Consider the following 23,014-nt stretch of genomic DNA (forward strand, 5'->3'; position numbering starts at 1 on the left):
GAGAAGGAGCGGAATTCCCGGTTTCACGGTATAAATGAACAGGCGGTGATACAGAGTCTTTCCCCAGACATTACATTCTCCGCTCAGAGTAAAATCCCTCCTCACTCCCTCTCCCGCTGTGTCCTCTCTGCTCGCTCTTTATTTCCTGCCCTCATTCAATTATCAGTTCGATGTGAAGTTTCTGTTTGAGGAGCGGTTCACCGGGCCGGAACTGGCGGGATTTTTGAAATTGAAGCTGGACTTTGTCCCGTTCCGGAAAGCAATGACCGCGGCTTTATTCCCGCCCGTTTACAGACAGATCAGAGAATGAACCGGAATGTGAAACAGCCTGAGATTTGAGCTGAGGAGTAGGAAATAATGGAGATTATAAAGAGAGAGATTCTTAAATTGCTGGAGGGAAATGAGATTTTCTTGAAACTGTTATTTGATGCTCTGAAATTGGCGGGCTTTTTGAAATTGAAGATTAATTTCAGCTCAGCCAATTGGGGCCCAATATCTCCCGCCGTTTCGGTCTGACTGACAGAGCTCGGTTCAATCATCGTCCAGGGGCGATCCCTCCCTGACTGGGTGTGGGACTGAAGCCAATCAGAGGCCAGGGGCGGATCCTCTTAGACACTTTAAAAGGCGGCCCCAGAGCTGGCTCCGTATTAACAGTCTGTGTGTCTCAGGTTGTGTTGAGATCTGTTCAGAAAATGGCCAGGACCAAGCAGACAGCGCGTAAATCGACCGGCGGGAAAGCTCCTCGCAAACAGTTGGCGACCAAAGCGGCGAGGAAGAGCGCTCCAGCCACGGGCGGAGTGAAGAAGCCTCATCGCTACAGACCCGGCACTGTGGCTCTGAGGGAGATCCGTCGCTACCAGAAATCCACCGAGCTGCTGATCCGCAAACTGCCCTTCCAGCGCCTGGTGCGAGAGATCGCTCAGGACTTCAAGACAGACCTGCGCTTCCAGAGCTCGGCCGTCATGGCCCTGCAGGAGGCCAGCGAGGCTTACCTGGTGGGGCTGTTTGAGGACACCAACCTGTGCGCCATCCACGCCAAGCGAGTCACCATCATGCCCAAAGACATCCAGCTGGCCCGCCGCATCCGCGGGGAGCGCGCCTAAACCCGACCCGGCTTCAGCACCAAGTGCAACAAAGGCTCTTTTCAGAGCCACCAAATCGGCGATGGAAAGAGCTGTGATCTCCTGGGTTTAAATCGCAGGGCCGAGCAGTTGACAGAATGTTGATTGAATGGGAAATTTATGGAGGGGAGGGAGCGGATGTCAGACGGTGAGGCCTGATGGGCCAACAGTTAATCATAACAGCGGAGAGATGGGAGCAGAGCCCATCTCCGTTTTATGGCTAAGATTCACCACCAGACGTACAGGAGTGCCAATTCCAGACTAACCAGCATGAGGAATTTGAACGGAGACAGTTTCATTTCCACACACGCAGGACTGGAGGGAGATGAATTCCACCAGACTGACACTCATCACCTCCAATGCCTCATTCGGACAGAGAAAGTTCTGATTCCGACCCCACTCTTTCACATGAGGTACATACACCCCCAGTGGGACATAGAGAGGGACTCGTGCACTGGTGGAAGGTACGAGCGATACAAGTTCTCATTTCCAATGTAGTGTCAGCTTGGATCGGTTGGAAACACTCGAATGTCGGAGTCAGGGGTTTAAAAGTTCGAGCCTCACTCCAACACTTTACTGGACATTTGAGTCCAGCACTGAAGGACAGGTGCAATCGGACGGGATCTAAAACCTATGCTGGATGTAAGGAACCAGACTCGGATCAAATGACGTTTCAGTCTATTGTCCCCCTGCAGCTATAGTGTCAGAGGCTGTTTCAATGTAACTCTCGCACTAATAGATCCAGAGGCAATGTGTGTCTTGCTCTCCGTCAGCGCTAGAATCAGAATCAGAAACATTAGTGTTACATTCACTGAGCAGGAACAGGCCGACAGGGAGAGAATCATTCCCTCAATCACATCCAATAACAGGGGCAAATATCACTCACATTCTTGATTCAGCAATCGCTGACACAATAATCAACAGTCAGCTTCTGTTGTGCAAATCTGGGGAAAATAATACAGACCGAGCAAATGTTGTCTAAGGATGGGATGTAAATAATAATGGGTGGAACGGCATCAAGAATACCTCTTGATGCCGTTGATCAAACTTCCCTGTTATTTCTGTATCCCACCCGCCCAGTTTAATGACAATTCTGGTATTTTGTCTCATTCCCCATACAAACTGCAAATTTCAATCAATTGGAGGTTGGCGACATCTGCTGTCCGGAAGCGAGTACTTAAACAGACCGATATGGATCATTTGTATTTAACAAGTTATTGTTAGTTCTACAATCGGAATCAAGTCCTTATTAAATTAATTCCTGACCCTACAGACAGTAACCAGCCCTTTCATAGATACAGTGGGTGGCTCTGAAAAGAGCCTTTGGGTTATCAGATTAAATCTTGGCCGCTTTATTTGCTCTTGGAGCTCACAGTGCTGGTTTTCTTCGGCAGCAGTACGGCCTGGATATTAGGCAGCACCCCACCCTGAGCGATGGTCACCCGTCCCAGCAGCTTGTTGAGCTCCTCGTCGTTGCGGATGGCCAGCTGCAGGTGTCTGGGGATGATGCGGGTCTTCTTGTTGTCCCGGGCCGCGTTGCCGGCCAGCTCGAGGATTTCAGCCGTCAGATACTCGAGCACAGCAGCCAGATAGACCGGGGCTCCGGCACCCACACGTTCAGCGTAGTTCCCCTTTCGCAGGTGCCTGTGAACACGGCCCACAGGGAACTGCAGTCCGGCCCGGGATGAGCGAGACTTGGCCTTGGCCCGAGCTTTACCGCCGGTTTTTCCTCTTCCAGACATTTCCACAATCTCACAAACACTTTCACAAAGAATGAAGAATGATTTCCGTATTGACCCTTCTTATAGACTGAAAGGTCATCTGATTGGTTGTTCTTTAATACACCTCATTTGCCTATTTCATTAACCAATCAGATAGCTGGGAATCAGAAGAGGGCGGGATTTTCTGGCCTCAACGGTCAGACAAGGAATTTGATGAATTTCAAAAAGCCCGCCAATTTCAGTGTAGTAAAGGACCGGATTTCGATCAATGTCGCCCTGAGCACAAGATTTTAAACCCGTTCTTTTTATCTTGCCTTATTCAGCGCTACCCGTCACCAATCGCTGGCGCTGTTTTAAAATCTGCTTTAAATTATCGCTAATTTTATCATCGCTTTCAAACTGTACCGAACGGGACTAAATCCCCATTCACAGCATTCCGTGAAGGGACACGTTTCAATTTAGTCTTTATAAAAGTGACACGTTATCGATTGGTCCCTTCTCACAGAGCCGAGAGTGTTTCTGTGAAAAGAGGGACCCGGACGGAGTTCTCATTCTGCCCCGACTCCGCTATGTTACTGCAAGGGGTGGGTTTGCTTTTAATGTGGGGAGACTGAATTCATAGAGATAATGGAAATGCTAAGGGGTCATTCAGGGTGTGTTCGTCGCCGGAATAGTAACGCTTTAAGAATAAAGCGAATGGGAAGGAGCGGATCAGAAACTCGTGTTCAGTTTATGGGTCAGAAATTTCAACGGCGTAGAGTATCAGTTTTCGATTGGAATAATATCGCGGTATTAAAAACATACTATGTAAATATATCGGAAATGCAGCTCCTTCAGAGAGGTTGTGGGTGGCTCTTAAAAGAGCCGTTGTTTTTTTTCAGTACATTGTGGAGTTTTACTTGGAGCTGGTGTACTTGGTCACCGCCTTTGTCCCTTCCGACACGGCGTGCTTGGCCAGTTCCCCGGGCAGCAGCAGGCGCACGGCGGTCTGGATCTCCCGGGAGCTGATGGTCGCCCGTTTATTATAATGGGCCAGGCGGGAAGCCTCACTCGCGATGCGCTCGAAAATATCGTTCACAAAGGAGTTCATGATGCTCATGGCCTTGGAGGAGATGCCGGTGTCGGGGTGAACCTGCTTCATCACTTTGTAGACGTAGATGGAGTAACTCTCCTTCCTCGACTTTCTCCGCTTCTTGCCGCCCTTGGCTGGTGCTTTACTCAAGGTTTTCTTGGCGCCCTTCTTGGGAGCTGCTTTCTTGTCCTCAGGCATTTTCAAACTCAATTTCAGACCCAGAAATGACCCAAATCCGCTCCGAGCTCGGATTAAATCGGCAGCCCCACAGCCCTATGGTAATGAGGGATGGGGGAAGGCAATGATTGTGATTGGGTCACTGGGAGTGAAGTCACGATAATTATTAACTGTAACTCTCTGACTGGATATCTGAAGAAACCAATCAGATTTAATACCTGCCACCAATCACAAACACGCTCACACTGCACATTGTCCGGTTTCAGCAATTTGTTCCGAACTGTTGCAGTTCTGCTTCCGGCCAGTAGATGTCCCCAAACCCCGGGTCATTGAAGTTTACAGATGAGAGAGGGACAGAAGATAAACTCATTCTTCACATTATATTGCACGGGTGGGATTTAGAAAAACTGGGAATGGAGACGAGCTGCAAGTACATTTTGTTAGATCAAACATTAGTTTTAATGCTGTGTTAAATTCTTGTAATTAATTTAGCGGTTATTGTCTATACTGAGGAAGACTGCGACAAAATACAAGAAGACTTGAATAAGCTTACCGAAAGGCTGTGTAAATGGCCTTTGAATTTCCTTATCAAAAGTTTTGAGGTGGTGCATTTTGCTCTGGGGAATAAGGAGGCCAAGCACTGCTTTGAAAATAAGAGCCTAAACGGGGTAGAAGAGCAAAGGGATTTAGGGGTACAGATTGACAAATCATTAAAAGTAGCAACACAGGTTGATGAGGCCACAGAAAGCAAACACAACACTGGGGTTTATTTCGAGAGGAATGGAATTGAAAAGCAGATAAGTTATGTTGAACTGTAATTTAAACTGTCAAACCTTGTGCCAAACTGTTAAACCTTCCCTTTCTGAAATCCGTGCTGACTATTCTTTATTATATTTTCGGTTTTCAGATGTTTTTCTATTGCTTCATTGAGTAAAGAATTCCATGATCATTCCTACCACCGACCTCCAGTTAACTGGTCTATAGTTCCCTGGACTTGTTCTATCTCCTGTTTTAAAATATAAGAATCACATTAACTGTCATCCAGTCCTCTGGCACTATTCCTTTTTGTGATGATTTTTTCTATATATGTAACAGTGCCTCTGCTGTCCCTTTCCTTGCTTCATTTAATATGTGCAGATGCAATTCATCTGGACCAGGAGTTTAACCACCCTTTCTAACTTAAATGTCTTGATATCTTTATTGACCTCTTCCTCTAATATCATGTTCACCCTGTTAATCTCCCGGGTAAATACTGAGGAAAAGTAATAATTCAATATTTCTGGCATTTCACTGACGTTACCACTGAGTTTATTTTGTGCATCCCTTTGTGGCACTGAAGCTGTTCTGATTTTCCTTGTTTTATTTATGCATCTGTAGAATAATTTACGATTTCTTTTGATATTCCTTGATAAATTAATTTCGTAGTTCCCCTTTGCTTCCGCAATTGTTCTTGTGAAATCTTCCTGACCGTTTCCTGTTCTCTTTTGTCATCCTCTTATTTAATATTTATAAATGAGAAATTCCACCAGCTTGTTGTGTCTGTTCAGGGGCTGGTGTTTGGGAACTATTTATTGTCTATGATTAAAGTGTCAGAAACTCAAAACCCAAACTCCACAGAAACACTCTATTTCTCCCTCCTCGTGAACTAAGGCGCTACAATGGTGAGCAGAGCTGCCTTCCAAACAGTTAATTCCAACAAGTTTGAATCCCAGTTCGCTTAATTCAGAAACACCAAGACTGGAACCGAATTTGATGCTGTTCAGAGCGATAGTGTTTCCAAAACACAAACGGGTCTAATTTACATTTGAAAAAATACTTTTAAAGCTCATTTATATCCCCCATAATGTTAAATTTATCTCTGTCCCTTTGTATTATTATTTCCCCTGATCTGTACTGTGGATATTGGACACAATTGTCCGGATTCAGTGAAATTAATTGATTTTCTGAAGTTTTTCCCTCTGCTGATTCCCGTTCCTTATTTAAATTATGTCGGATTAACCTTTCTGATCTATAGAAGGGTCATAGTCCTGAACCGTTAACCCGAGCTTCCCTTCTCCACAGATGCTGCCGGACCTGCTGAGTCTTTCCAGCATTTTTGGTATTTTTTTCTCTCTATTTTATCCCTTTCACCTTTGACGGTCGCCATTAAAACTTCCAGCTTTATGCTCAGTTTTTATTCGTGTTTCAGTTCGGTTTATTTGAATTAATCTAAATCGTGTCCTGAGAAATCAGACAGAAATATTGCGCAATGTCGAGTGAAATATAATGGGGCAAATTCACAACTATCGAATGAGTAAAACAAAAACTTTATTCTGAATCAATTGTCTTACTATTTCACTGTCAAAATATCAAAAAAAAACGAGACTAGAAGTTACAGAGAGAAACTATTTGCTCACACTGCACATTGTCCTGAATCTGGAACAACGACAGACAATGTGAATTTGTTCCACTCTGTTACAGTTCTCCCTTCCAGCCAGTAGATGTCAGACTGTATATTCATTCTGTATCTGTCAGTCTCCAGTACTGTCTGTGAGTGCGAGACTAATTCTCTCTCTGTCAGACTCTGGTACTGTGTGTGAGTGTGAGATTCATTCTATATCTGTCAGTCTCTGGTACTGTGTGTGAGTGTGGGATTCATTCTGTGTCTGTCAATCTCTGGCACTGTGTGTGAGTGTGGGATTCATTCTGTATCTGTCAGACTCTGGTACTGTGTGTGAGTGAGGGATTAATTCTGAATTTGTCAGTCTCTGGTACCGTGTGTGAATGTGGGATTCATTCTGTATCTGTCAGACTCTGGTACTGTGTGTGAGTGTGGGATTCATTCTGTGTCTGTCAATCTCTGGCACTGTGTGTGAGTGTGGGATTCATTCTGTGACAGTCAGTCTCTGGTATTATATCTCAGTGTAGGATTTATTCTGTAGCTCAGTTTCTGGGACAAAGTGCAAGTCTGGATTCGTTCTGTATTCTTATTTCAGGTTACAGTATGTTGCTTGAAACTGTATCTTTAATACATGAATGTATGCATATTCCTTTGTCTAGTGTTAATTTGTAATTATGGATACACTTTAGAACTTTGTTTTAATCATGCAATGTTTGTGAGTTTTGATGTAGGATTACATCTTAATTTCTGTGAAGACTATTTTAAATGAGAATGTACATTTCAATATCTTACTGTGAAATTATTGGACTGGTATTTATTGTGTAGCTCAGGCTGGGCTAGTGGAATTGATACTTTATCTTTCAAGCTGACACTGTGTGATTTTTGGACTGGTATGTAATGTGTAGTTCAGTCTGCATTAATGGGAATGAGACTGTATCTTTCAGTCTGACACTGTGTGCTATATTTGGACTTGTGTGTAAGGAATAACTCAGTCTGCAATAATGGAATTGATGCCGTACCTTTCAGCATGAGCTTGACCTGATTATTGGACTGGTTTGCAATGTGTAGCTTAGTCAACACTAATAGGATTGATACTGTATCTTTCAGTCTGACACTGTGTGCTATATTTGGACTTGTGTGTAAGGAATAACTCAGTCTGCAATAATGGAATTGATGCCGTACCTTTCAGCATGAGCTTGACCTGATTGTTGGACTGGTTTGCAATGTGTAGCTGAGTCAACACTAATAGGATTGATACTGTATCTTTCAGTATGATACTGTATTCGAATTTTGGACCATATATAATGTGTAGCTCAATCTGCACTAATGGAATTGATACTGTATCTTTCAATCTGACACTGAGATTGTTGGGCTCATATCTGTTGTGTAGCTCAGTCTGCACTAATTGAATTCATACTGCATCTTTCAGCATGACCCTGAATGTGATTTCTGGACTGATATCTAATGTGTAACTCAATCTGCACTAATGGGATTGATACTGTATCTTTCAGTCTGATACTGTGTGAGATTTGTATACTGGTATGTAACGTGTGGGTCAGTCTGTACTAATCAAATCAAAATTGTACCTTTCAATCTGACACTGAGATTTTTAGACTGGTATTTGATGTGTAGCTCAGTCTGCATTAATGGAATTGATACTGTATCTTTCAATCTAATACTGTATGAGAATTTTGGACTGGTATCTAACGTGTACCTCAGTCTGCAGTAAAGGAATTGAAACTGTACATTTCATTCTGACACTATGAGATATTTGGACATATATGTGAGTCAAATATGGGTCACATCTGAACTGATATCTAATTTGCATCTCAGGGTACAATATTGGCATGAATACTGCATCTTTAAGCTCATAATGTGTGAGTTGTGGGCTTGTATTTAATTTGATTCTTGGAGCACACTATTGTAATTCATGCTGTACCTATCAATCAGTAACATGTGTCAGTTCTATCTGGTATGTAATTTGTAGCTAATTCTGAACTAATGTGAGATTAACACAGTTCGTTTCAATCTGATACTGGGTGTGATTTTGGACTGGGAATTATTTATCTGCCAGTCAGTGGTACTGAGTTGTTGTGAAATGGAAATTCCGTCTGTCTCTCCTGCTCTGTTTTGACTGTTGGATTGGGATCAGTGTGGGACTGACTATTTCTGCTGTCTGAGACTGTGGGACTGATGACCTGTCTGTGTCTCTGTGCTCTGTGTGTGATAATATACATACTGTGTGTGAGAAGGAGCTGGCTGCACTGACTGCTCCTTGTGCCTCGGGAGGAGTAAACATCACACTGATTCTGGGTCCTTCAAGTATTTGCCTGTTGGAAGATAAATTATATCTTGTAATTCAAAAAAAGATGAAGTAGAAAATACATAAGTGATCAATTGAATCTCTCTGTTAATAATCATTGTAATAACAACAAATGAAAACCAGCGATACAAACAGTGTCAGTGTCTGACTCCACTGCAGTGCTGCAGCACTCAGCTTCTGCACACCAGGTGTGTTAGGCTGTTTTTGCAAAAATTTAGTGACATCCAGACACAACCCAACCCCTGCACTGATCCATGAATGGGGCTACACGATGGACCTTTGTACAGGTCAGGGTTCTAATCCCCTCTCCCTTGGGACTAACCATTCAACTGATACATATCACCCGCTGTTTAAAATGTATCCTTCACACTCCTCACCTGAAGCCTGCAATAGATGCTCTTTGTATAACTTCCCATATCCTTACTGTCCGGCTCTGTTTACTGCTCAATAACAAACACTAAAGGTTAATGGGCAGGTTTAAAAATTTAGATTTAATTCCTGCTGCCAATCACAAACACGCTCACACTGCACATTGTCCGGTTTCAGCAATTTGTTCCGAACTGTTGCAGTTCTGCTTCCGGCCAGTAGATGTCCCCAAACCCCGGGTCATTGAAGTTTACAGATGAGAGAGGGACAGAAGATAAACTCATTCTTCACATTATATTGCACGGGTGGGATTTAGAAAAACTCCGAATGGAGACGAGCTGCAAGTACATTTTGTTAGACCAAACATCAGTTGTAATGCTGTGTTAAATTCTTGTAAGTGATTTAGTAAATATAGTCAATACTGAGGAAGACTGGGACAAAATAAACTTGCAGAACGGCCGTGTAAATGGCCATTGAATTTCAATATAGAAAGTTGTGAGGTGGGGCATTTCGCTGGGGGGAATAAGGAGGCAACATACTGCATGGAAAATAAGAGTCTAAATGGGGTAGAGGAGCAATGTAAATCGTGTCCTGAGAAATCAGAGAGAAATACTGCGCAATGTACAGTGAAATATAATGGGGCAAATTCACAACTATGGAATGAGTGAAACAAAAACTTTATTATGAATCAATTGTCTTCATTTTTCATCGTCAAAAAGTGCAAAAATACGAGAGTAAACGTAACAGACAGAAACTTCCCTCACATTGCACATTGTCCTGTATCTGTAACCATGACAGATAATGTGAATTTGTTCCCTCATTGCAGTTATCGCTTACCGCCAGTAGAGGTCAGTCTCTGGTACTGTATATGAGACTGGGATTTATTCTGTATCTGTATCTCTGGTACTGTGTACGAGAGTGGGGTTTATTCTGTATCTGTCAGTCTCCAGGTACTATGTATAAGTGTTGCGTTTATTTTGTACCTGTCAGTCTCTGCTACTGTCTGTGTGTGGCGGATACATTCTGTATCTGCCATTCTCTGCTACTTTATCTCAGTGTGGGATTTGTTCTGTCATTCAGTCTCTGAGACAATGTGCAAGTCTGGATTCATTCTGTATTCTTATTTCAGTTTACAATATTGCATTGAAACTGTATCTTTAACACTTTAAAGTATATACAGTTCTTCATCGAGCATTTAATTTGTAAATATGGATACACTTTTTGATTTTCTTTAAACAAACGACGTGTGTGCGTTTTGGAGTAGTATTACATCTTAATCTCTGAACTCTATTGTGAACGATAATATACCTTTCAATCTGTTCACGATGAAATTACTGGACTAGTATGTAATGTATAGTTCAGTCTGCAATAATGGGATTAATTCTGTATCTGAGTCTAACACTGTATGAGATTTTTGGACTGGTATGTAATATGTAGCTCATCCTGCACGAAATGAATTGATACTGTATCTATCAGTCTGATACTGTATGAAATTTTTGGACTTGAATGCAATGTATAGCTCAGTCTGCACGAATGGAATTAATACTGAATCTTTCATTGTGATACTGTATGAGATTTTTGGACTGGTGAGTAACATGTAGCTCAGTCTGTGCTAATGGAATTGATATTGTATCTTTGAGTCTGATAGGGTATGAGATTCTTGGACTGCTATATAATGTGTGGCTCAGTCTGCACTAATTGAATCGATTCTGTATCTTTCAGTCTAATATTGTATGAGATTGTTGGACTGATATATAATGTTGAGCTCAGGCGGTGTGAATAGAATTAAATTTTATCTTCCAGTCTGATCATTTATGATTTTTGGACTCGTATGTAATGTATAGCTCAGTCTGTACCAATGGTATGGATTATGCTTATTTCAGTATAATACTGAGTATTGACCAATATATCTAACATGTAGCTCAGTCTGCACCAATAGAATTTATACTATATCTTTCAATCTGACACTATGAGATCTTTGGACTGGTCTATAAAGTGTAACTCAGCCTGCAGTGATGTGATTGTGACATTCATTCTGTATCTGTAGTCTCCAGTACAGTCTGTGAGGGTGGGATTCATTCTGTATCTGTCAGTCTCTGGTACTGTGTGTGAGTGTGGGATTCATTCTGTATCTGTCAGTCTCTGGTACTGTATGGGAGTGTGGGATTCATTCTCTATCTGTCAGTCTCTGTACTGTGTGTGAGTGTGGGATTCATTCTGTATCTGCAGGTCTCTGGTACTGTGTGTGAGTGTGGGATTCATTCTGTATCTGTCAGTCACTACTGTGTGTGAGTGTGGGATTCATTCTGCATCTGCAGGTCTCAGGTACTGTGTGTGAGTGTGGGATTCATTCTGTATCTGCCATTTTCTGCTACATTATCTCAGTGTGGAATTCATTCTATAATTCAGTCTCTGAAACAATGTGCAAGTGTGAATTCATTCTGTATTCTAATTTCAGTTTACAGTATCGGACTTGAAACTGTATCTTTAATACTTTAAATTATATATAGTTCTTCGTCTAGTGTTTAATTTGTAAATATGGATACACTTCTCGATTTTCTTTAATCAAACATGTGTGAGTTTTGGAGTAGTATTACATCTTTATCATTCACAATAGAGTTCAGAGATTATGTATCTTTCAATCTGTTCACAGTGAAATTATTGGATTGGTATGTAATGTTTAGCTCGGTCTGCAATAATGGGATTAATTCTGTATCTCAATCTAATATTGTATGAGATTTTTGGACTGGTATGTAATATGTAGCTCAGCCTGCACTAAAGGAATTAATACTGTATCTATCAGTCTGATACTGTATTAGATTTTTGGACTGGAATGTGATGTGTAGCTCAGTCTTCAATAATGGAAGTGATACTGAATCTTTCGATCTGATATTCGATGTGATTTTTGGACTGGTGAGTAACATGGAGCTCAGTACGTGTTATGTAATTGATATTGTATCTTTGAGTCTGATGGCGTATGAGATTCTTGGACTGCTATATAATGTGTGGCTCAGTCTGCACTGATGGAATTGATACTGTATCTTTCAGTCTGATATTGTATGGGATTTCCAGTCTGGTATGTAATGTACAGTTCAGGCAGCGCTAATAGAATTGATACTGTATCTTCAAGTCTGTTCATTTATGAGGTTTTTGGACTGGTATATAATGTGTAGCTCAGTCTGAACCAATGGTATTGATACTGTTTATTTCAGTGTAATACTGAGTATTTGCTGATATATCTAATATATAGCTCAGTCTGCACTAATGGAATTTATAATGTATCTTTCAATCTGACACTATGATATCTTTGAACTGGTATGTAAAATGTAACTCAGTCTGCAGTAGTGTGACTGTGAGATTCATTCATTATCTGTCAGCATCTGGTACTGGTTGTGAGTGAGGGATTCATTCTGTATCTGTCAGTCTCTGGTACTGCTTGTGAGTGTTGGATTCATTCTGTATCTGTCAGCATCTGGTACTGTATGTGAGTGTTGGATTCATTTTATATCTGTCAGTCCTTGGTACTGTGTGTGAGTGTGGGATGAACTCAGGATCTGTCAGTCCTTGGTACTGTATGTGAGTGTTGGATTCATTCTGTTTCTGTCATCTCTGGTACCATACTTGAGTGTGGGATTCACTCTGTGTCTGGCAACCTCTAGTACTGTATGTGAGCTTGGGATTCTTTCTGCATCTGTCAGTCTCTGCAACAGTATGTGAGTGTGAAATTCATTCTGTATCTGTCCACAATTATTCTCTCAGATTACATTATGGTATTCAATACTGTAGCTTTAATATCTTAATGTTTAAGTCGTTTTTCTCATTATTTAATTGGTAAATATGGATACACTTTAGGATTTGATGCTGGAGGTTTTAATCAGATAATTTGTGTGATTTTGGACAACTATTAAATCTGTATCTCTGTGAGTAATATTGTGAATGGTAATATATCTTTCAAACTGATATGGTGACATTTTTGAATTGGTATATAATGTGTAGATCTTTCTGAACTAAAGGAATTGATACTGCATCTATAAGTTTTATTGTAAGATTTTTGGACTCGTGTGTAATGTGTATCTCGGTCTGTGCTAATAGAATTGATACTGTATCTGTAAATCTCATACTATCAGTATATTATAAACTGGTTTCTAATGTGTTTCTCAGGTTACACTGTCACAGCATTTCTCAATCTGATACTGTACATGAGTTTTGGACTTGCAATTTGTATTTGAATGGTACACAATTCGAATGGATACTTCATGTATTAAACTCACGTGTGTGTGTGAGAGAGTTTTGGGCTAGAATACAATTGGAATCTTGTGGTATCTGGGATTTAATTCATGGCTAATGTTGTCCTTTTGTGAAATTGACAATCTGAAAGCATGACTTTGGACTGGGATTTTTGTATCCACCTTTCTGCGGGACTGAGTGAGGGGGAAATGGAACAGTGTCTGCCTCACCTGCTCTGTTTGACTGTTGGATTGAAAATGTGTCTCTGGAACTTGGGATCAGTGTGGGACTGACTACTTCTGCTGTCTGAGACTGTGGAACTGATGACCTGTCTGTGTCTCTGTGCTCTGTGAGTGATAATGTACTCACTGTGTGTGAGAAGGAGCTGGCTGCACTGTTCCTTTGCCTCGAGGAAACTTCACATTCATTCTGGCTCCTTCAAGGGCTTGGCTGTAGAAAGTAACATATATCTTGTAACTCAAGAACAGGGGAGGTAGAAAATACAGAAGTGATCAGTTTAATATCGCTGTTAATAATTATTTTGAATATCCACAAATGAAAACCAGTGATACAAACGGTGTCAGTGTCTGACTCCACTGCAGTCCTGCAGCACTCAGCTTCTGCACACCAGGTGTGTTGGCCGATTTTAAAACAATTTAGTGACAACCCCTCCACTGATCCATGAATGGGACGACCCGATGGGGCAGGGACCTTTGTACAGGTCTGGTTTCTAATCTCCTCTCCCATGGGAATAACCGTTCAACTGAAAGCAAACAACCGCTGTTTAAATTGTGTCCTTCACACTTCTCACCTGATGCCTGCAATAGATACTGTTTGTATAAACACCCTGACTGTTCACTGTCCAATAACAATAAACAGGGTGAGACTGGAACTAAACCAGGACCATTCACCACTGATTTGGGGAGAGAAAGCAGCAATGATATTAAATAGCAGGTTCTTCCCATTCTGTCCCCTTACCCTGGACACACCCTGGACACACACAGCCCGAGAATGACCTCTTCCTTCCCCCGCTCACTCCATGTTCCGGGACGAGTTCCTGATCCACTCCGCCTCTTACAAACAGCCCCCGGACTCCCCCTGACCTTCCCCCGGACTCAATGCCGATCTCTGAGCCCATCTGCGGACACGGTCCCGAAGCGATGAGCTGCTGTAACGAGGCTGCTCTTTGCTCCCTTCCCCCGGGGGCCGTGATCTCTCCATTCCCGGCTGTTTTAAACCATCTTCTTCCGCTCACTGAGGGAATGGCGCCCACAGGCCGAGCTGGGGGAGGGCAGCGCGCATGCGCTCTTCTGCTCACCAACAACCAGCGCTGGGGGCGGGGCTGAGTCACGCATGCGCAGATATCTGGTTTAATTCCCAATACAAAAATCGATGGAAACTTTCCCCAATTGGAATTTTTCAGAGTCTGAGCAAAGGAAGTGGGTCTGGGGGAAAGGTCAGAGGGAATGGGGTCCACAGGCAGTGCAGGAACAGGCACCAGAATGGGAAACAGATGGGATTCCACCAGTGCCTAACGCTGGAATCCAGACTGACTTTACAATCTCTAACTATTAAACTAGATGTTTCCATCCCTGCTGTTTCTCTCGGTATCTTTTGATGGTAAAGGGGCTTTCAGAGATAAAGTGAGCGGCTGTGGAATGAGCCAAAGGATCCGGTTCATTTTTGGCCCCTCTGCTGATAAATTAACGTGGGACTCCGAAACTGGAGGGAGGATTTCTCAAACCAATCCTGGAGAAACATGGGACGAAAGTGGGAGTCGGTTAATTTCCTGGCACCGTGTAGGATTAATATCTGACAGTAACAGACCCAGATTAATTTAACCGGAGTGAAACTCTCGTTCACTCAAAGTAATATTGAACATTTACCTGAGGAAGGAGGAAGCCTCCGAAAGCTTGTAGATTTCAAATAAAAATTGTTGGACTATAACTTGGTGTTGTGAAATTGTTTTCAAAAGTAATATCGAACAGCCTTGAGCTGCAAAACTTCAGATGGTACATCAGGCAAAAGAGGTTTAAATGTGTCCCATTATTTTTGTCACTCTCTGCACTCTCCCTGAGTGTGGGATTAATCGTGTGTCTGTCCCTTGTACAATATCAGTGAGCGATGAGATTGCATCTTCTGTCTCTCCAACGGGATCTTTCTCGATAAAACGGAACTTTACCGGTCAGTCTGGAACTAATGCTGTTTACGTCTGTCTGTCACTGTGCCTCATCGCTCTCTCTGTCTCTCTCACCGTATCTGCCTCCCTCTCTCTCTCTGGTGCTGTATATGAAGGTGGATACTGCTATTGAGCGTGATTTGGACACTGATAGGAAGTGTAAGACTGATATTGTCTCTCTCTCTCTCTCTCTCTCTCTCGTGCTGGACATGAAGGTGAGATACTGTCTGATATAAAACAGAGAGAATGAGATGTCCGGGCCGGGCCTCACTGTAACTGGGGATGTTTTCGGCTTCAGTCCTACTTCATGGTCATTCTCTTTTCACAGATTCAGGGCGACTGTCTTTGTGAGACGGTAACACTGGCGAAGCTGCTTTTAGGAGCTACTTTGAGTAATTTGTGTATCTGTACCCCTCGATTCCTTTGTTCCTCTATCCTGTTCAGACTCTTATTATCCAGGCAGTATGTGATCTCCTTATTCTTCATTCTGCATGTTTATTAATGTCCTCTTGCATTTTGACACATTCTTCCTTTGTATTAACTGTAATCCCCAATTTGGTGTCATGGTCAAGATTTGAAATTGTACTTCCGATTCCCGAATCCAAATAGTTAATGTTAATTGTGAACAGCAGTGATCCCATCACTGATCCCTGTGTTAAACCACTTCCACTTTTTGCCACTCCAAGCTGCCACCCGTAACCCCTATTCTCTGTTTTCTGTTTTGTCGCCAGCTTGCTATCCATTCTGCTACCTGTCCCCTGACTCCACGTGCACTGAACTTTGCCACGAGTCTACAATGCGGTAACTTATCGAAGGCCTTCTGAAAATCTAAATTTATTACATCTACCAAGTTACCCTTATCTACTCTTTCTGTTACTTATTCAAATAATTTAATAAGATTAATCCTGCCCTTGTCCTGTTTGTAGATTAAATCTTGGCCGCTTCACTTGTTCTTGCTGCTCCCAGCACTTTTGCTCGGCAGCAGCACGGCCTGGATATTCGGCAGCACCCCGCCATGAGCGATGGTCACCCGTCCCAGCAGCTTGTTGAGCTCCTCGTCGTTGCGGATGGCCAGCTGCAGGTGTCTGGGGATGATGCGGGTCTTCTTGATGTCGCGGACCGTGTTGCCGGCCAGCTGGAGGATTTCAGCCGTCGGATACTCGAGCACAGTCTCCAGATAGACCGGGGCTCCGGCACCCACACGTTCAGCACAGTTCCCCTTTCGGAGGAGCCTGTGAACACGGCCCACAGGGAACTGCAGTCCGGCCCGGGATGAGTGAGACTTGGCCTTGGCCCGAGCTTTACAGCCGGTTTTTCCTCTTCCAGACATTTCCACAATCTCACAAACACTTTCACAACGAATGAAGAAATCCTCCAACACTCGCCCTTCTTATACCTTCTGGAGGAGTACAGTGAGGCCACTTGTGATTGTTCTCTCTCAGAGTGTTTACACTGCCCGCTCACCCTCACTGATATTCTATCTTTGAACTGCTGTAATATTGTCCTTTAGTAATATTGCTGCTCCTCCTCCTTTCCCTACTTCTCTGTCCTTTCTAAAGATCTTATAGAGTTGAATATTAAGCAGCCATTCGCGCCCAGCTGGCAGTCAGGTCTCTGTTATGATTTAATATAATTATTTAACTTTACTCAATGGCTGATGTTAGGTGCGGCAAAATGTATTTCCAGCCGGTCAAGTATTGCAGGTATCGACTGTCTCTTCAGTCCGATATCAGGTGAAGAATTACTGGCTGTTGTGTAATTTCCATTGATTGGGGGTTGGCGTCATCTACTGGGCGGAAACGGGAACTGCAACAGAGCGAGAAAGGATCCGTCAGAAACCAGTTGAAATTGAGAACAAAATGCAACAGCCTGCAGTGTCTTTTTGGGGTCTGATGTTTAGGAACTGTTTTAACGTTGCTGATAGTCAGCGATGGTGGTATAGTGGTGAGCATAGCTGCCTTTTGAGCAGTTGATCCGGGTTCGATTCCCGGTCATCACAATTCTTACTAATTTACTTCCTTCAGAAACTCGAAGTTTGCAATCGAATTTGATGCAGTTCAGCTGGATATTGTTTCCAAAATATAAACGGGAATCATTATTGTAAAATGTTTTCAACGTTCATTTCTTTTCCCTATAGAAGGAATAGAGGAAAAATATAGTGGAAATAGTGAGTTTCCAAGGGTCCAATGAGAGTCAGGAAGGCAAATGTGATGTTAGTCTTTATTTCAAGAGTGTTGGAATATAAGAGTCAGGAGGTCTTGCTGCAATTGTACGATGAGGAAATATTGTCTAAAATTGGCGTATATTCGCTGGAGTTTAGAAGAATGAGAGGTGATCGCATTGAAACTTTTAAAATTCTTAGGCGGCTTGACAGGGTTGATGCGGAGAGGCTGATTCCCCTGGCTGGAGAATCAAGAACTCGAGGTGATAGTCTCAAGATAAGGGACCGTCCATTTAGGATCGAAATGAGGAAAAAATTCTTCACTCAAACGGTTGTGAATCTTTGGAATTCTCTACACCACAGGGATGTGGATGCTCAGTCGTTGAGTTTATTCAAAGCTGAGATCGATAGATTTTGGACTCTAGGGGAATCAAGGCATATGGGGATCCAAGTACCGAAATTACTAACAGTGATTACTAAAGCACTAAAAAAAGTTAAAATTGAGATGAAATTTTGATCTTTGTCTCAAGGGAACGGGAATAAAAAGGAGTTATGTCACAGTTATACAGAGCTCAGGCGAGACCTAATTGAGAGCACTCTGTTCAATGCGGGGGATCGCACTCTCTATAATGGCTTGGAATGAGAAGGGGTTTTTCTCTTTGGGATTCTATGCAATGCGAGGGAATAGGAAAGGGTTTGGTCTTTTAGGATTTTTTCCAGTGGGAGTGAATGAGAAGGGGTTTGTTCCATTGGGATTCCTTCTGCGTGCCCTTGCGTTTACTGGGGAGACCTGTCTGTTGCCAAATTGCTTTGTTTTTAACTTTGTGTACCCTCGTTTGAACCCTAAAAATTAAAGTATAAATATAATGAAACATGGAAAGGAAATTCGTCAGATATCAGGTTATCAGCGGAGCTTATAAGACCGGTAGCTGCTCGCCAGAGAATGCTGAGCCCGATTGACAATATCAGCTCACTGCCATTAAATGGGTACGGTCACAATACAAACCCAGAAAAATCAAATGAAGCAAAACTGGACATCAAATAAGAAAAGGGCAAACATTTATTTCAGAAGGAGATGATATTTCACAGGCAGTTTTGTAGTCAGAACTTGTGATTGCGTGAAATTGATTGGTTGAATGTTGGACTGAAGTTTACATTCACATCTGTATTGGGTAATTTCCGTTGGGCAAATGGCAGGCAGTCATTTCACAGGTAATTTCCGGTTAGGCAGATGGCAGGCAGTCATTTCACAGGTAATTTCCGGTTAGGCAGATGGCAGGCAGTCATTTCACAGGTAATTTCCATTAGGCAGATGGCAGGCAGTCATATCACAGGTAATTTCCGGTTAGGCAAATGGCAGGCAGTCATTTCACAGGTAATTTCCGGTTAGGCAGATGGCAGGCAGTCATTTGACAGGTAATTTCCATTAGGCAGATGGCAGGCAGTCATATCACAGGTAATTTCCGGTTAGGCAAATGGCAGGCAGTCATATCACAGGTAATTTCCGGTTAGGCAGATGGCAGGCAGTCATTTCGCAGGTAATTTCCTTTCGGCAGATGGCAGGCAGTCATTTCGCAGGTAATTTCCTTTCGGCAGATGGCAGGCAGTCATTTCACAGGTAATTTCCATTTGGAAGATGGCAGGCAGTCATTTCATTCTGTGGAGCGATGGCCTTTTTCCAGTGGAATACTCTTGCTGTTATGTTTAGTGTTTCCGAGCAACAGCCAGGACACGCTCTCCCTCGCCGCCAAAGTCACGGCGTGAGGTGCTGGTCGAAGTCCAGTATCAAGGGGAAAGGAGTTGGGGGCGGCTTAATCATCAAACTTGAATTCCCAAAAATGAATCGTTTTGTAAGAAGGAAAAGAAGTTCTTCTGCAACAGAAAGTTCAAATAATGATGGACTATTGCTGATCATCTGGAAGAAAGCTTATTACTCGGTTACAGTCAGCCGGGGATTTTGCTATGCAACTTGATGAATGTACTGATATTTCAAATTGTGCAACACTGTTAGTTTCTGTGAAATATGTCGGGCAAGATGACTTTACGAAAGTTTTGTTGTGTTGTCTAACTTTACCAACAAATACAGGAGCACAGATATTCGAAGCACTGCGTGACTGTGTAGATGGAAAATACAAATAGGACTGGGCTAATTGCAAAGGAATTCCCAGTGATGGAGCAGCAAATATGACAGGTAGAAATAGCGGAGTTGTGAGAAGAATATCTGAGGCAGCTGGGAATGATGTTTAGAATCACTGTTTCATTCACCACGAGGCTTTGGCGTCCAAGGGTAATCCCCCTGATCTTATGACAGTACTGAAGGGAGTAGTGAAAATTGTTAATTTCATTAAAGGAAGCTCACTGAACTGCAGGCTTTTTTCAAGCGTTATGCTCAAAAATGGGAGCTGTGCTTACTCATTTACTGTTTCACATTGAAGTACAATGGCTGTCACGGGGTAGGGTGCTTACAAGGGTGTACGACCTCAGGAAAGAGATTCACATTTTTCTGGTAGAGAAATATTTAAATTGGCAAATTTATTTTATGATGACAGTTGGTTAATGAACCTGACTGACATGTTCTCAATTTTAAACGAACTAAATTTGAAGATACAAGGAAGAGGCAATGATTTGTTTCGATATTGTGAACTGATACAAACATTCCAAAAGTCATTAGAACTGTGGCAAGCCCGACTGAAAAGTAATCACCAGAGCTATTCCATGCTCCCAACACTGTTACAACATATTGAGGAGAACAGCATCAATGAAGAAAAAGGGAATGAAATGAAATGTGACATACAGTTACATCTCGCTGTTCTGTCTGACCATTTTAGTCGCTACTTCCCTGCAGTGGGATTTGAAAATTTGAAGGAAAAGCGTTGGGTGAAAGATCCTTTTGCTTTCGAAAATCCTGAATAGATAATGAAGCTAAACTTGATGCCTGAGCAAAAAAAACGAGATGATGCGACTCACCTGTGATAGCACACTGAAAACACGCCACAAGTCATTCAGTTTGTCATCTTTTTGGATCAGTGCTTTCAAAGATTATTCACTATTAAGTAAGTTTAGCGTTGCGTTGTTGCTGCCGTTCACAACAACCTACATGTGGGAACTGGGATTTTCGACTGTGAGAAGGTTAAAAACAAGAGAAAGAAACCGACTCAACAACGCACCTGATATGCGATTCGCGCTTTCATCTTGTGATCCAGATTGGAACGAGATCATGAACAACAGGCAGACCCACCCGTCACATTATTTAAGTGAAACTCAACCTGATCTTTTTTTACTGCATTTATACTGTATTTAAAATGCTTTTCAAGCAACGTCGATGTTTAATTTTTGCTATTACTTGAAGTGAAGTTAAGAGCGAACGTGTACTGACCTTTATTTGGATTTGATGAAAACTCCAGTCAGAAGATATTATTGGTTTGGGTCTCTGGGGGAAGTGTTTTTCTTCCACTGGGCCACGAGAAAACAAGTTTGAGAAAATCTGTTCCACATTGTCCGGTCAGTGCCTGTTTCGCAAACCGGCTCTGAATTCCTCAGTCTGTCTTTCTGGACACGGTTCTGTGCACGACGCAGGCAATAAAACACTGACCGAATATACCATGTGACTAATGGCGGCCAGATGCCCCACAAACCTCCGCGGCACAGAAACCGCTCTATCTCTGCAAGGCGCTGATGTCCCGCTCAGACTGCGCATGCTCCCCAGGCCCGCCCTCCATTCTGGGAGCGCCACGGTTCTGTGGTTTGTCGCGAGTCGGACTCGGTGGAAACGGGAGAAGAAACCGGGAAGCGGCGGGTAGGACGGGGGAGGCGCTGGATGATGGGTTCAATGGTGTTCGGGGACCCCGCCCGATGGGCCCCCCGGGTCTGATTCGGGGCCTGAGCCGCACTCGTGTTGCTGAGTCTCCGCTCGGCGCCGCTCAATGTTCGGGACCCGCACGGCGCATGCTCCGGCCACCAGCCCTTCCCCCGCCTGCGCGCTGCACTCCCAATGGAGATAGACCGTATTCTATCGCGCGGGGCATTCTGGCTAAGGTCAACCACCATTGTAAACCCCTCTTGCTGATATTTCACTGATGGGTTCAGAAGGGCGAGGTTTATCCATCAAAAGCAAAATACTGCGGATGCTGGAAATGTGAAATAAAAATAGAAAATGCTGGAAAGGCTCAGCAAGTGAGGCAGCATCCGTGGAGAAAGAAACAGAGTTAACATCTCAGGTCAGAGATAAGGTTTTGTGAGAACTGGAATAATTTAAAGATTTAATAGTTTTTAAAGCAGGTCCAGAGCCAGGCAAAAGGCCCGGGCAGGGGAAGAACGAAAGGGAAGTTCTGTGATAGGGTGCAGGAGTGATAAAGCGACAAAAGGGATAATGGTGCAAGGGGAGGATGCTGGTAATGGGGCAAGTAAAGAAACAAAAGATGGGTCTAGAGGAGCTTTAAAGACAGCACGATGTGTAATGATAAAAGGAATAATGGTGCAAAGGAATGAGGGTGTTAATGGGTCAAATAAAGAAAAAAAAGATGGGTCTAGAGGAGCTTTAAAGACAGCACGATGTGTAATGATAAAAGGAATAATGGTGCAAAGGAATGAGGGTGGTAATGGGCCAAATAAAGAAACAAAGGATGGGTCTAGAGGAACTTTAAAATCAGCTCGATGTGTAAATGATATCGTGAACCGAAAGAAGTGCATTTGAAGCAGAGAGCCAAAGACACGCCAATAATAATTGCAGCTTTTCATTTGATTTGATTTTAAATAGCTACGTTTATGAACTGAATCATGTTTCTCTAATTTCCCAACTCAGATTGAAGGCCTCCTTTTATTTTCTTCCTCTGAGCCCCTCAATTTCACCCGGCAGCGTAATGTTGGCGAGTAGTGATTAATTTCCCCGAGAACCAACAGGAAGAGAGCCCAGGCCGGAGGGCCCCGGGAGCAGTGTCTTCTGCACCAATCGCGGTGCTTGAGGGGTGGAACCTGGGTCGGCGAGTCAGGTGAGTTGGTGTGAACGCCTGTTAATAATTTATCTTTAAAAGCTCAGTCGAGATTTCTTTTGTCAAGAAAGCAGTTTTAATATTTGTCAGTATTTTTTGTTTACCTGGAGTTCCTATTATTAGTTTCAGACACTTCAGTGCTCAGTGGATCAAGTGTTTAAATGTCATTCATTTCCCTCTTTCCATGTCGCCTCCGAGAACTCTGCGTTCTTCCAATTCTGGCATCTTGTTCATCCCCAAATTCCTTCGCTCCACCATTGGCGGCTCTGCCTTCATTTGCCGAGGTCCTGAGCTCTTTG

The 23,014-nt window shown here is 43.0% G+C and overlaps 1 long non-coding RNA gene and 1 other non-coding gene across 3 annotated transcripts; one reads left to right on the forward strand and one right to left on the reverse strand.

Annotated features, from left to right (window-relative positions):
- Positions 1 to 4,645: 4,645 nt before the first annotated feature.
- Positions 4,646 to 14,672, reverse strand: LOC137318432 (uncharacterized). 2 transcript variants are annotated; one of them, XR_010961898.1, is made up of 4 exons: positions 14,366 to 14,672; positions 13,757 to 13,837; positions 8,711 to 8,801; positions 4,646 to 4,750 (listed from the first exon to the last, which is right to left on the reverse strand). It is a non-coding gene; the product is annotated as an uncharacterized lncRNA (long non-coding RNA). The 2 variants fall into 2 exon arrangements; XR_010961897.1 differs by lacking the exon at positions 4,646 to 4,750 and having other exon boundaries at positions 6,421 to 8,801.
- Positions 14,673 to 17,493: 2,821 nt separating this feature from the next.
- On the forward strand, positions 17,494 to 17,565 carry trnak-uuu (transfer RNA lysine (anticodon UUU)). The gene has a single exon. It is a non-coding gene; the product is annotated as a tRNA-Lys (tRNA).
- Positions 17,566 to 23,014: the final 5,449 nt, after the last annotated feature.

Source organism: Heptranchias perlo, unplaced genomic scaffold, assembly GCF_035084215.1.
Source record: "Heptranchias perlo isolate sHepPer1 unplaced genomic scaffold, sHepPer1.hap1 HAP1_SCAFFOLD_70, whole genome shotgun sequence".
Classification (NCBI taxonomy): Eukaryota; Metazoa; Chordata; class Chondrichthyes; order Hexanchiformes; family Hexanchidae; genus Heptranchias; species Heptranchias perlo.